Source organism: Camelus bactrianus, chromosome 11 (assembly GCF_048773025.1).
Source record: "Camelus bactrianus isolate YW-2024 breed Bactrian camel chromosome 11, ASM4877302v1, whole genome shotgun sequence".
Lineage (NCBI taxonomy): Eukaryota > Metazoa > Chordata > Mammalia > Artiodactyla > Camelidae > Camelus > Camelus bactrianus.
The window spans coordinates 53,398,811-53,412,158 of NC_133549.1; the positions used below are offsets into that span (position 1 = coordinate 53,398,811).

At 39.9% G+C, this 13,348-nt stretch overlaps 1 long non-coding RNA gene across 1 annotated transcript in view; it reads left to right on the top strand.

Moving 5' to 3' along the window:
- The first annotated feature begins 7,085 nt into the window (after positions 1-7,085).
- The window catches only part of LOC123613122 (uncharacterized), a 492,248-nt gene continuing 485,985 nt past the window's right edge, over positions 7,086-13,348 (top strand). The window contains exons 1-2 of the long non-coding RNA XR_012510231.1: positions 7,086-7,394; positions 7,934-8,148. This is a non-coding gene — a long non-coding RNA (uncharacterized LOC123613122). The remainder of the gene's footprint in view (positions 7,395-7,933; positions 8,149-13,348) is intronic.

Below are 13,348 nucleotides of genomic sequence, written 5' to 3' on the forward strand. Positions count from 1 at the left end.
TTTCTTTCGTATAAAGCTTAAAAAATAATTTTTAATTTCAGTAGAGATGGAATAGCATGGGCTTAGCGGAGAGTTTAGAAAAGTCCCCCTCCTACATAAATTTAGGAATGAGTGGTAGAGTACTGACTAACTCAGCAGAGATCTTTCATTGGTGAACTTTTTTTTTGGCAGGGTTGGGGGTCGCTCTTAGGAGGGCTGGGCAAATATTCCAGAGTGGTCAGGGAAGCAGAAGCCGAAGGAGATGCCAAGTCCATCATGGGATTTCATTTGGGACATGCTAATACTAGGCCAATTAGCTGCTAAACCACTGGCAAGTTTGATGACATGCTGCAAGGTAGGGCGTTGCCAAATTAGGAAACTCAGGTATTGTACGCCATTGCTCATTGACCCTTGGAATTTTCATCTCTGTTTCAAAAGAACTTGGCAATCTTGTGGTTTGGTTTAGAGAACCGTTTATAATATTCCCGGTGCTACACCATGACACTGATCACTTTCTCATGATTTAGGGAAGAGAGCAGAGTCAATGCCCGGGTATCTGAATAATGTGTTCGCCTGAAGCTCTGCAGACCCATTCTTTTACCTGCTCTTTTATCCATTATAATGACATTTGGTTCCACTATCCTATTAGACTCTGAACTCTTCCAGAAGAAATAGAAAAATATGAAAATGACTCATGTAAGCTGTGAACAACTAGTTAAGAGTGATAAATTTAAGTTCTGGAAATTAGTTCTTAAGTGGTAAATAAAGGCTTTTTTTTCCAGTATTGTGATATAATTAACATACAGCACTGTATAAGTTTAAGGTGTGATACATAATTATTTGATTGACATATACTGTGAAATGATTACCACAGTAAGTTTACTTAACATTCATCATCTCACATAAATGCAAAAAGGAGGAAAAGAAAAAAAAGTTTTTCTTATATAAAAGCTGTTTTAACAAGGTGTTCTATAAAAAGTAGTTTTTGATTTAACAGCATTTTGATAAACAAAGGCCAGTTTCAGGGCCAAGCCAAATTTCTCCTAAACTCTAATCTTATTACTTTGAGGAGCAACTGGCCCAGCATTGTACATAAGTTTTGCAAGGCTCATAAAATAACCTCTCCCCTGAGCCTCTGGCATCCAGGCATCCAAGTGCATGTGACTTAGTAATATTTGCACAGCAGTATCCTGCATGCTTTGAGTGATGTTGCCATTTGCTGGAGTTCTCAGCAGTGCAGCTCTTCCACCCAGTTGCAACCAATTTCACTGATCAGTAGCTCTGGCTTAGCTTCACCCTCATAAATTTAATAATTCACTTGGCAGGTGCAGAGCAGACAGAGCTCAAAGAAATGTGTAGATTCTTGAAAGAGCCAGGAAAAAGACTCACTGATTTTTTTATTAGCTTTTGGATCCTGACATTTAATTTGGATAAGGGGATGATGTGGTAGTTCAGGATGCTCAGATACCAGAGATTTTTTTTTTTCAGTTCTTAAATTTTTATTCTTCTTTCCTCTGTGAAATGACGCCAATCTGTGGAATCCATTTAAGAATCATAGTTGTTAAATGTGGCCAGTTATTGGCCCATAGGGTTGGGCTAGTAAAGCATAAGAACAGAGCATCAATTTTGTGTTGACCCTTGACATTGCTGGGGGCACATGTAACTGCACTCATACAGAGACTTGGCTTACGTTATGTGTACACACACACACACACACACACACACACGGCCAGACTGTCTGCATCCAAATCTCTGTGATGCTTCTTACTAGCTGAGTAATCTTGGGCATGTTATTCAGCCTCCTTTATCTCATTTTTAATTTGCAGAAATTGATATTTCCTCTCTCATTGTGAGGATTGAACAAGTAAATAGATGTAAAACAGTTTTAAAAAGTGTCAGAAATATCAGAAACTCTCAGTGAATGTTAACTCTTATTAAAATTGTTATCCTCACTCTTATGTAAAGGTCTATCATTTGTAATTTTTTCCATATAGCCCAAAATTGATCTTTTTTAAAAATAATTTTTAAATAGGTAAGTTATTCATATGGTAAAAACTCACACAAAACTAAAATATATATAAGTTAAGTCTCCTTCCCAATTTCTGTCCTTGGGTCCCCTTTTTCCCCTTCTCAAAGGTAACCATTTTTTTCATTTCTTAAGTATCTTCCAGAGATATGTATATATAGAAATGAATTTACTCAAATCCTCTACCTAGGACTTTAAAATATATTTTGAATACCAATTGAAGATTGTTATCTATAAGGGACATATTAAATTTTCCTCATGTATATTATGACTAATCAAAATAGTACTAATCATAGTTTGAATAATAATAGCTGTCTTTGCTATGCATGCAGCAGGGACTCTGCTAAGTTCTAAAACCGAAGTATCTGATTTAGCACCTGTAGCAACCCTCTGAGGTGAGTATTGTTATCATTCCCAATTGATATATAAAGAAACGGTGGCCAAGAGAGACTACATTTCTGAGAAGTCTTTGGATATCATTTTCTTGGATGTAGATCCAGGGGACCAATTGCAAATTCCCTGATGCTAGCGAATTCTAAGTGTAATATGGGGAATTCTGTTCCATGAAACACTTTAGCAAATCTCAAGAGACCTAAAACTCTAGATATAAATACTTCCAAGGCATACTGGTGACATAATGCATGTACATATTACAGCATCTTCTTTGAGCCAAAAAGTGTCGCCTGACACGTCATGGGACAGTCCTCAGAAGTGTAATTCTGAGCAGTAGGCACTGAAAATTGTCATGCTTACTTTGGTCTGTAATGTCTTCGAGTCATTTTGTCTTTCACCAATGAAAGACTGATATTACTGGGCAAAGTGAGCCAGAGCAGCTTCTTAGATATGTTAGCATAATTTCTTATTTTTAAGGAGGAAGGTTGAGTTTTTAGGAACTGGTGGAAAGATAGAGTTGGAAGGAGTTTAAATGAGTTTCAGAAATAAATGACAAGTGAAAATGATGCAGTAGGAGACATTGTGTTCAGCTGCTGGCCTCTGTCTCCTCTGATTGCTCTCCAGCCTCAGCACAGCCCTTTTGTACTCAGGAAAGCGTCTTGGCATTCATGTGGTCCCTTTATCTTTTCTACAAGAACTTTCCTTCACACAACTGCCTATAAAATTCCAGCGTGCTAAAGTGATTGATCACTAGTTATAAGGGCAAACACAAATTATAAATAAGAGGCTTAGTTATCCTGTTTGAAAATAAGGGAAGAGACTCCCTACCCTTCCCCTTTCCTAGAGCATTTAGTTTAGAAACCTAATAATTTTAAGTTCTTTTCCATTTCTTTGAAACATATGTAACTCTTTTAAAAGCTAAATAAGCCTCTTGTGAAGAATGTCTTGCTCAAGGACTTGGGAACCACCTGTCAAATATAGTCGATTAAGGAAGATAACAACCCAATCTGTGGGAGGGCAGGAGTCTGTCTTCAGTGAGCACTTCATTCCAAGTTGCAAAGCTACCTCCTTTAATAAAAATATGAGAAATTTATTTTTCCTTTGAACAAAGCCAATTAACAAACACAAATGGTCACAGAGATTACCAGGTGAATTTAGGATGAACTATGTGTGACAAATGGTGCTGTTAAGTCCTCTTATTTGAGGACTAGTCATTGGTTGTCTTAGCACAGGTGTGTAATGGGTCATATCTGCCCATCTACATAGAAAGGTGAACTTTCTTTCTGTCTTTGCAATCTCTTCAAAGGCTACCTATAATGCTCATTACACTCTAGTTTAATGCTCATTCAGTAATCAAATTGCTTTCTTTCTCTATTTTTGTGAAGAGGTTTTCTGGGTTGGAAGGATATTTTGTTTTAAATTTTATTTCCCAACATAGTATACTCTCTGTTCAGAGGCACCTGTTTTTTAACTGAGGTCAAACCTTAAAGATTATGTCACTGAAAAATTGGCCTCTGCACCCTGAAAAGCAGATTCAAACTTGGAGATAGAGTTTTGGGAGCAAGGAGCAGCTTTATTGTTTAGCCCGGCAAAGGGACTCATAGCAGGCTAATGCCTTAAAGACTGAATATTCAGGTTTTATATAAAAACTGGATGGAACAGAAAAGGTGATAACAATCAGGGCATTTTACAGAGTGCTACATTCCTCTTAACCTCATTGAATCTTCAGGAGGATCTCCGGAGGGTCTGTCTATTTGCAGATTATCAGCCTGATACCTCCTTCCTGGAGCATAGTCTTTGGGTTAAAGTTATTCTTAGTAAAGAATGAGTCAGCAAACAGTTTTGCATTAGGGAAGTCAGTTTGTTAGTTTGCTTTATACTCCTTCAATTAGAACACAAATTACTGTAGCATTTCAAGTACCAGTAAACTGAGATGGGAAGTTAATCAGGAAAACTGAGACTAGACATAGCCAAGGAATACCTGAAGTTCTATCCAATAGACAGTCTCTTGGAAATATGAAGTGCTTTCTTGACGGTGTGGGAGAAGGTGGGGGGGGGGGCGGACGGGCAACTACCCTCCAGCATTTGACTCCTGTTTGGAGGACATTCACACTCTTTGAACATTAAAAGAGCAACTCAGCCTTGTTCATAGGAATTTCTCTGGCCTGAGAATCTGACATTGTTGCCCCTTCTAAGTTTATATATTTTCATCAAGTAATAAAAGAGACACACATTAAATTTAACATATTTTTTGAGCAGTTCAACTGTCTTTTTTACTGGGTCACTTACCAGCTTCCCCAATCTTTCCTGAGTTTTGGTAGCACTCAAATAGTATATTGTAGTTTTCCTTGCTACTGGTGATATCATCCATGAGGTTTATGTGTCCTTGAGGATAGAAACCATGTTTTATTCATCTCTGTCCCCTAAACACCTGGGCACATAGCAGTTGCTCATTAAATACTTGGACAAACAAATAAATACGTGGGGACTTCCAATGTATAAGGCATTATAAAACACAATGAAGAATACATAGGTGATAAGAAATAGCTAATGATCCTTGAGTTTTTACATAATTGATATTGGAAAAGCCTGACACATGGGAGATAACTATCAAAAAACTTTATTGTCTCCCACTCTTGCTTTGAAATCCTCTTTTGGGATAGTTCTTCAACTACCCCATGCCTTTCCTGACTATGACTTCTTAAGACAAAATTCTGAGTTATAATTACCACCTCCAATTTTACTACATGAATACATAGTTTGAAGTTGTTTTAACTTTGAGGTGCCTCCTCTCCAGCTCAGGTCTGACAAAAAAGGGGAGCATCCTCAGTCAGGGAATGGGGAGTGGTCAGCTTCTCTTCTCTTACCTCAAGTGAGATTTTACCTACTTGGGATTTTATTTGTATGGATTTCTGGTGTTGTGGGAGAATAGGTTCTTGCCTTGTGCAAGAAAGAATTCAAGAGCAAGGCATGGTAAAGTGAAAGCAAGTTTATTTAGAGAGAAACACACTCCATAGACAGTGCAGTCTGTCTCAGAAGGGAAAACGGCTTAGGAGATACACACTCTACGGGAAAAATGTGGGCCATCTCAGAAGGGTGAGAGGAAGAGAAGCCAAGAGGTGTGAGGTGTTTAGTTTAAAGTAAAAGTAGATACTCACTCCATAGAGCGCAGGATGTCTCAGAAGGCAAGAGAGAGCGACAGAGCCAGAACAACCAAGAGGTGCGTGGTTGTTGGGTTTTATGGGCTTGGTAATTTCATATGCTAATGAGCAGGATGATTATTCCAACTACTTTGGGGAAGGGGTGAGGGTTTCCAGGAAACGCCCCCTGCCCATTTTTTGACCTTTTATGGTCAGCCGGGGAACTGTCATTGCACCTGTGGGTGCAACATGAGGCTCAAGGTCTACTGGAAGTCGCAACTTCTGCCATCTTGGTTCTAACCACTTTCTTCTGTCCTCCTCAGTGGCTGTGTCATTCCTTCAGTGGTTGTGCCGTGGCCCCTTCCCTCCTATTTCAGTGGGATGCCCTTGGACTGAGTTTCCTTTGGTCATGCCTAACAGAACAAATGGCAACTGAGTTGTTTTAGTTGTTCAGGTAAAAAGCTTTAGAGTCATCCTTGACACCTATCTTTCTTCCATGAGCTATGTCCAATTCTTCGGCAAATCCTTCAAAATTCTCCCCCACCCAGCTATTTCTCTCGCAAATGCCACTTCAGGCTGCGACCCCCACACCCTCTGTTTAAACTTTAGCACTAGTTTTCTACCTTTTCTCCCAGCAGATTCCACCTTCCACCTCTAAGTCTACTTTCCACACAGTACCCTGAGGGATCCTTTGAATATGCCAGATTGTATCATTTCATTCTTCTATCCTGAAACCCAGAAGAATTTCCATCCCTCTTCATCATGGGTGTTTAGGCCAGCTGATTTGAGAAGAGAAGGTAGAAATTGTGCCCTGTGACCCTGAATGTGTGTTTTTGCAGATAATAAATATCAGCAGAAAAAGGATTAGGAGGCTGTCATTTCACCAGTCATCCCCTAGATGACACTGTGGGACCAAGCAAATTTCTGCCCGGGTCCTGATTTCCAAGGGTCTCAGAGAGCACACTCACTTCTTGAGGAATCCTTTGCTTCAGGCAGCCTGGACTAAAACGGACAAAATTTCCTGGTCCTTTTTCTCTTTCTTTTTCTTCTCAACCCCAGTTTTTAAAGGGAACAGACTGTAGCTTAAAAGAAATAATTGGAAAGATTCTGAAGGGGCTGAATTCTCTCAGAGAAACAGGTTGCTGCTGTTTGATAATGTAGAATAATGGGGATCCGCGCCCAGGAGGTTGGAGGGTCAGGGCGGGTGCGGCGCGGAGAGCACTCGAGCCCCCAGGAACTCGGACTGCTCTGAGGGGCTTGTTATCGATCCAAGAGATGCCAGACTAGAAGCGTTGGCATTTGGGAAGAAAAGTTCAAAAAGTTTCATCCCAATTCGTCACTTTTACAAAACGTCTTCTTTTCTCTGAGGCCAAGCTTCTGCGAATGCAGAAACTAGGGTTTTGTCAACAGGCGGCCTGAGAGGAGCAGGTGTAGGGCGGGGGCGGCGCGGGTTTAGGGAAGCCGCTCCTCGCACCTGGGGCCGACGGGGAACTGAGCCTGCGCACATGGGGTGGGGGCGGGGGCGAGAGAGCGGACGGTCCACTCAGGCCTGCGGGGAAGGAGGAGAGCGGAGGGCAGTGCCCGCGGCCTGTCCCAGGCCAGACGCGGCCCGTCCCAGGCCAGACGCGGCCCTGAGCTGTGTCTGAGGAGGAGCCGGCCGCCCAGGGGCCAGCGGGCCGGGCACTGTACGACGCGGCGCCCCCGCGGCCCGGGACAGTCGCGCGCTGAGGGCGGACCTGGCGTGCGGTGCAGGGGGCGCGTCCAGCCTGGAGGCCGCCTCGTCCCCTCGCCTCACGAGGCCCGTGTCGGGCAGCCGCCCAGTCTTCCCCGGTCTGCGCGTCGTCCAGCCGGCTACTGTGAGTTTTTTTTCAGGTGGGCAGGGGGACCGCTGGGACTCCTCCGTGTTTAGGACGGGAGACACCAGAGTCGCTGGTTGTGTCCCGGGTTGGAAACAGTCACCACAGGCCCCTGTTGCAGCTCTTTCGCTTTGTCAGTGTATTTTCGCGGAGGCTGGAGGGCTCCCTGAGTTTCCTCTGGGTCGTGCGGAGTACAGAGAAAAATGAAATTGTGCTAAATTTTAAGAATTTCAAGACTGTGGTGGCAGAGCATTGAAACAGACTGGTCCTCCTAAGTGTGACTGATGGGCCCGGTGTGTGACTGGTCAGGTGTCGCCCATTAAGCCCACGACGCCAGCCCTGCCTCCAGGCACCCCCTTTCCAGTGTTCAACCGGGGGGTATCCGTTTTAGCCCCGTCTTCCCTACTTTCTTGACCTTTAGGGGACATTGTTGTCTATCTCGGACCTACAGGGGAGGGACTCTCAACAAAGGGTGAAAAAAGCCGCTGCCTTTTTAGAAACCATATTCGTAACCCGTCTTTTCATTCATGTTAATTTAGTGGCTGCCTTGATATCTTTCAAAGGAGCTTCCGCAAAACCGAGTGTTTCTGAAGCCCATGAACAGACACTTTCTGTGTTGTTCCGAACATGCTTGTAAAGAGGACAATCCTCGGTGTGGAAGAGCTCAAGAGAGGCCACAGCTGAACTCAGACATCAGGAGAGAGGGGCTTTGAATCTGCCTGAAAGCCATCCTGTTTTTGATGACAATGTGCAGGTATTTGGCTCTTTTTAATGCAGGGAAAAGATGTTAAGTTTCAAAAATTTTTTTTTCATTTAAAATCTTCCAAATTATTTTCCGTCTCCTTTTTGAATGAAATTTATTTAACGTTTTGCCGTAAATAAAATTAGTTGAGTTACTATTCTCTGATTAAAAATGAATAAGCATAAGTGCTGTAGTCAATTTTTAGTAATCACACCACTCTCACACACAAGATTTCATTTAACTCGCACAGAATCCCTGTGAGGAGACCCTCACATTGCCATTTTCCAGAAGAAAAACAGTCTGAAGAATATGAAGTGACTGACCCAAGGTCACACAGCTAAGAATAAGTGGGGAATATGAGGTTGGATTCTCAGGTCAATGCAGATCTTTTATTTCCAAATCCATACCTACTCCATTGTATCACAGTGCCTTTTCAACAGATAGTCTGTTGGTATACGGATACAAAAATTCACGGGTTAATCCTTTGTTAGAGTCTCTACTTTTTGTAGCCAGAGATAGTTTCACAGTAGATTAAAATAAAATTTGGTCAGCATTACCTTTCTCTTGAAAATACTCAGTTAGTAGTCAAAGAGTGGGATAATTTTGGCCTCATTTTTAGGATGGTTTCCCATGAAGAATTCTGTGTTGAACAATATCAAAATTATGCCCACTGTGCCTTCTCCCATCAGCCAACATCTATTGCATGTATAAAAATCCTTTCTGTGTTAATATAAATAGAATAGACTAGAATTTATCTTTTATAAATCTGCCTTTCCAATTGACCTTAAGTTTTCTTTTGGTTTTTGTAGTGGTAGCCCATCTGGGGCTGAGAACACACGTATTATTTATATTTTATCAGTTTAGAGTCTGTATTTTGGTTAATAAGTTTCATCTCACATGCTTGTCTTGATGATTAGCAATGACTTTCTATAGCATTGTTGTGAAATAATGTTCTCCCACAATGTAGCCCATCATCATAAATAACACTAAAATATACCTAAGTTGTCTACCATTCCTCATCTACTATAGATTATTTATACTGGGGTTGAGGGAATCATGTTTCAATGGGTTTATTACATCTGCCATTGCCAGAAAAGTCTGCTGGTAGTCTGCTGAACATCAGCTAAATCTTCTTTAGATCATAGTGACCTGTCTGGAGGCACTAAAAATTGTTGTCTGTCTTCCTGTTGTTTATCTGGCTGCTGCACTGCATCCCAAATCTAATGCAGATTTTCCTGGCATCCTAGCAGCTCCTTGGTAGACCTCTTGCTTCCTCCTGGCAAGCCAACTGACAAATGCCAGATGCTACCTCTTGGCTTCCTTTGATTTGCCCCTCAAATATGTGGCCAGGTCTTTCCTCATGTGGTCGTCTGATTCCAAGTTTTGTGTGCTCTTCAAAGACAGGGGTCTCAGGCACAGAAATTTTTCAGAGAGAAGTAAGTCTATGTAGAAATTTTGAGTCTCATCGACTATAGTAAAATACACAAATCAGATAATTAGAAACTTGAGAGCTGATTCAGATCGCAGCTAAAACATTAAAAGTCTCTTTATGCCAGATAAATATTTGCCAAATTTAAATCAGAAGATCATTGGAGTATGAGAATCTTAACAAGTCTCATAATTGGGCAAGCAATGGTTTCTTTAATTCAGCCTTGAATTTCAGTTTTTTAGGACACATTTAAGAGAGCCAGAGGAAGCCTGTCCTTCTAAGCACATTTAAGGGGAAGCTAATTTATGCCTGTGCATTTTTTACCCAAATTTATGGATTTGGATTTTAAGATATCGAACAGAAAGAGCAAGGTGGGAGCAAATAGCATGGGGAATAGGAGGCAGGTGACATTAAGGCGAGGGCCTCCTGGAGTCTGAAAAATACAGCTAGTTGTAGAGATCAAGTTCAACTTGAAATGGGGTTCTCAGGGGTCAGACTGCACAAGGCAGGGCTTTCGCCTCATATTGTTTGTATTAACAGATTAACTTTATTGTCCCTTTCCCCGGCAACATCTTTCTCTCAAGTTATTGATCTTTATTCAGTTACTTGTTTTTATAATTTTTTTTATTCTTAAAAGCTCCCCAAATTTGACCCTAGAGACAGATATTCATGAATGGGTGAACTGGTTCTAACACAGATTCTTTTGTGCCTCTTCACAAGATGGGATTGGAGACCTCAGTATTCATGAGTAATTCTACAGGTTTTAGTGATGGTTCTCCATTAGAATATTCTGAATGCCTCCCCTTTTCAGCTTTGCTAACTCTGAATTTTAGAGATAAGTTGAATAGGGACTCCACTTTTACAGGCTTGAAAGATGAGATCTGAATTGTCATTGCTTATGACATCTGGGGAGCATCTGAAAAAGCAGTCACTGGAACAAAAATAGTGAACAAAAGGTAGCAGTTTAACAGACTGATATGGGATGATATTTTAATGAAACAGAATTTAAGTTTAAGACCCCAAATTAAAAGTCACAAGGGTAAATTGAAAAATAAAAGATGATTTGCAATTGAGATGCTTCTCACTTGGTGACTTTATGTGTTTTCATTCAAGGTAAGGATCAAAGGGATACTTTACTTAATGGTAGATAATAGATAATAGTTCTTTGAATGTAGTTGGATAGGTCAGCTAGGTGAGAAAAAAGATTTTTTTTCTGTGAATATTTAAAAAGAAAATAGTGAAGAGCATATTCTGAAATCAAGTTAATTTGAATGTTTTATTTTTGAAAAGAAGGTCAAAGCTGTATTTAAATAATAGTTGGCTAGTTTCTTCCATCCAGTTTTTAAGCTTTCTGTTTATAGTCACTGTCAATTTGAAAGCTTAGTCTTCCAGTAGAAATAAAAGTAGCTGGGAAAACAGCGAAGCATGACTAAGTTTCTGCCTTCTGCTGTTAAAGGGATCTTCTATAGCTTCCTTCTGTTTCCTAGCTCAGAGGCAGTGTTAGAGAAGCAAAGCATTTGAGGTCAGAAATCATTTGTCAGGCTAATAGGAATGATTTTCTCAAGAGTTTCCCTAAATATGACAAAGCTAGGTGAGGGAGGGAATGTTTCCAAAACGAGAGAGAATTGCTCACATGGGAAAATTCCTCAGGTAAGCTGGTAGGTGGAGATGAAAAGGAATATATCACATTTCTTAGTGACTTAACATTGAGAAGTAGGAAGATGGTTGAAGTAATCTCTTGTTATTATCTCTTCAACTTCTATCATTTGATTAACGAGAACCTCAAGGAATTAATATTTAGAGTAATAATATGAAACATTATATTCCCCAAGTATTATCAATGAATGACTCTTTCCTTTCCGCCCCATTTCTTTAATCTTATGTCCTTTTCTTTCTGGCAAGGTTACTTCTGAGCTGTTTAGTGGGTATAAAGTCCAGAAACTCCTGATGGTAAAATGTTAAATGACTATCAATATTAAAATCATAAAGAAATTAACACAGGCATGAAGAAATCTCTCTTCTGGAAAGTAAAGTAAGAGCAACACTTGTTAAATGAACTTGAAAATAAAAACATTAAAATGTATGTCAGCACATTTGCATCAATTAATGTTCAGTTTTATAAGCTGTGTGATAAAGCAGTTTTTTTTAAAGGAACTTTTCTGCATTTTAGTATTTTATGTGCTAGTATTTGTTCTTCTCTTTGTAAGCCTAAACATGCATTTATGAGAGATGTAGGAAATATCAAAAAAAGGTAAGTATAATAAGATGTGCTTAATTTATATTAATTGATAGGGATTAATTATATGCATTTATTGGATATCTATTAAGTCCTATGCTTTGGAGATAAGAATAAAATATAAGCTATAGACCCTATTCAAAGATGTTTACCACTTAGTTATGATTTTAAACTTAAGGGTCAATAATCAGAGAGGATCACTGAAAAGAGGTTTGCTGGCCCTGACTGCAAGTCTATGTGGAATTTAAAGAAGGGAAAAATCTTGAGTTGGAGTCATCTTGGGTAGCTCATTACTTTAGTATGAATGGTTTCTTTTTCGCTTCCAGAGAGTAGGGAGACCTTTCCTTTCCAGGGCTAAGTCTTCTCTTTATCTCTTGCCTAAGGCAGAGGAGTAATTATTCAGAATCCTGAAGAGTTTTGGGAAGAGAAGGCAAGGGAGGAGGTGGGTAAGGTAAGAAGATTGTGGTGGGCAATTTCTGTACATCTATAGGTGTTTTAAATTAATAAAGTCTGAATTAGAAGAACGGGAAGAAAATTTAAATATTGTTTCATTACCTTAAAGTAGATGTAAAATTGTAATCTATTAACTAAGCACTATAATCTATGAGAGGTCCCTACAGGCCTTACTTCAGTGTCAAGACTTGGTTTTCCACGGATGATACATTTGACCTCAGTTACTGCTTTAACACTAAAAATAATTTTATCCAAAATTTCTTCTTTTCTTAAAAAAAAAAAAACCGCTTAATAATACTCTTTTGTAGACAGTGGGACAATAAGCTTTGGCCCCAGTTCAAAACAGAAGGTCACAAATCTGAGATCTGAATTTACAATGATTGTATCTTGTATTTATATGGGTTTTTACAGGTGACTTGTTTGTCATTTAAAAAGTATTTTTTTAGCTCCTGGCATTTGCCAAACACTGTTTTTAGGCACTAGAGATACAACAGATAATAGAGATAGAGTGGTAAGTAAGACAGACTGTCTCTACTTTTGTGGAGCACATACTGTAGTTTGGGAGTGGAGAGTGAGAAAAGGGAAAATAAATGAAAAGCAAAAAAGTAGACAAGATAATTTATGAGCAGTGTTGTAAAAATAAAGAAATGGGGTGATGGGTCAAGATTGAGGTGTAGGGCCCAGGTAGATACTACATAGAAAGATTCAGATAGAACAGAGAAGGTTTCTCTGTGGAGATGGTTTTTAACCTGAGACCTGAATGAGGAGAATGGGTTGGCCATGAGGAGAACATTCCAGGCAGAGGCAGCTTCCAGAGTGAAAGCTGTGAAACTGAAGTGAACTTGGTTTGTTTGAGGAATGTGAAAAAAAGCCAGGGTGGTTGTAGTATAGTGACTGAATAGGGAGTGGTATGCATAAAATTGAAGAGGCAACAGAGGCTTGATCATGTAGGGCCTTGTAAATAATAGTGAGAAGTTTTTCATTGCTCAGTTCAATGTGCAAAGTCAAAATATTGGAAGGTGTGTATAGGAAAGCAAAGGGCCTTTATGTTTAAAAAAATACTGTTATGGCTGCATCCTGGAGAATGAATTGAG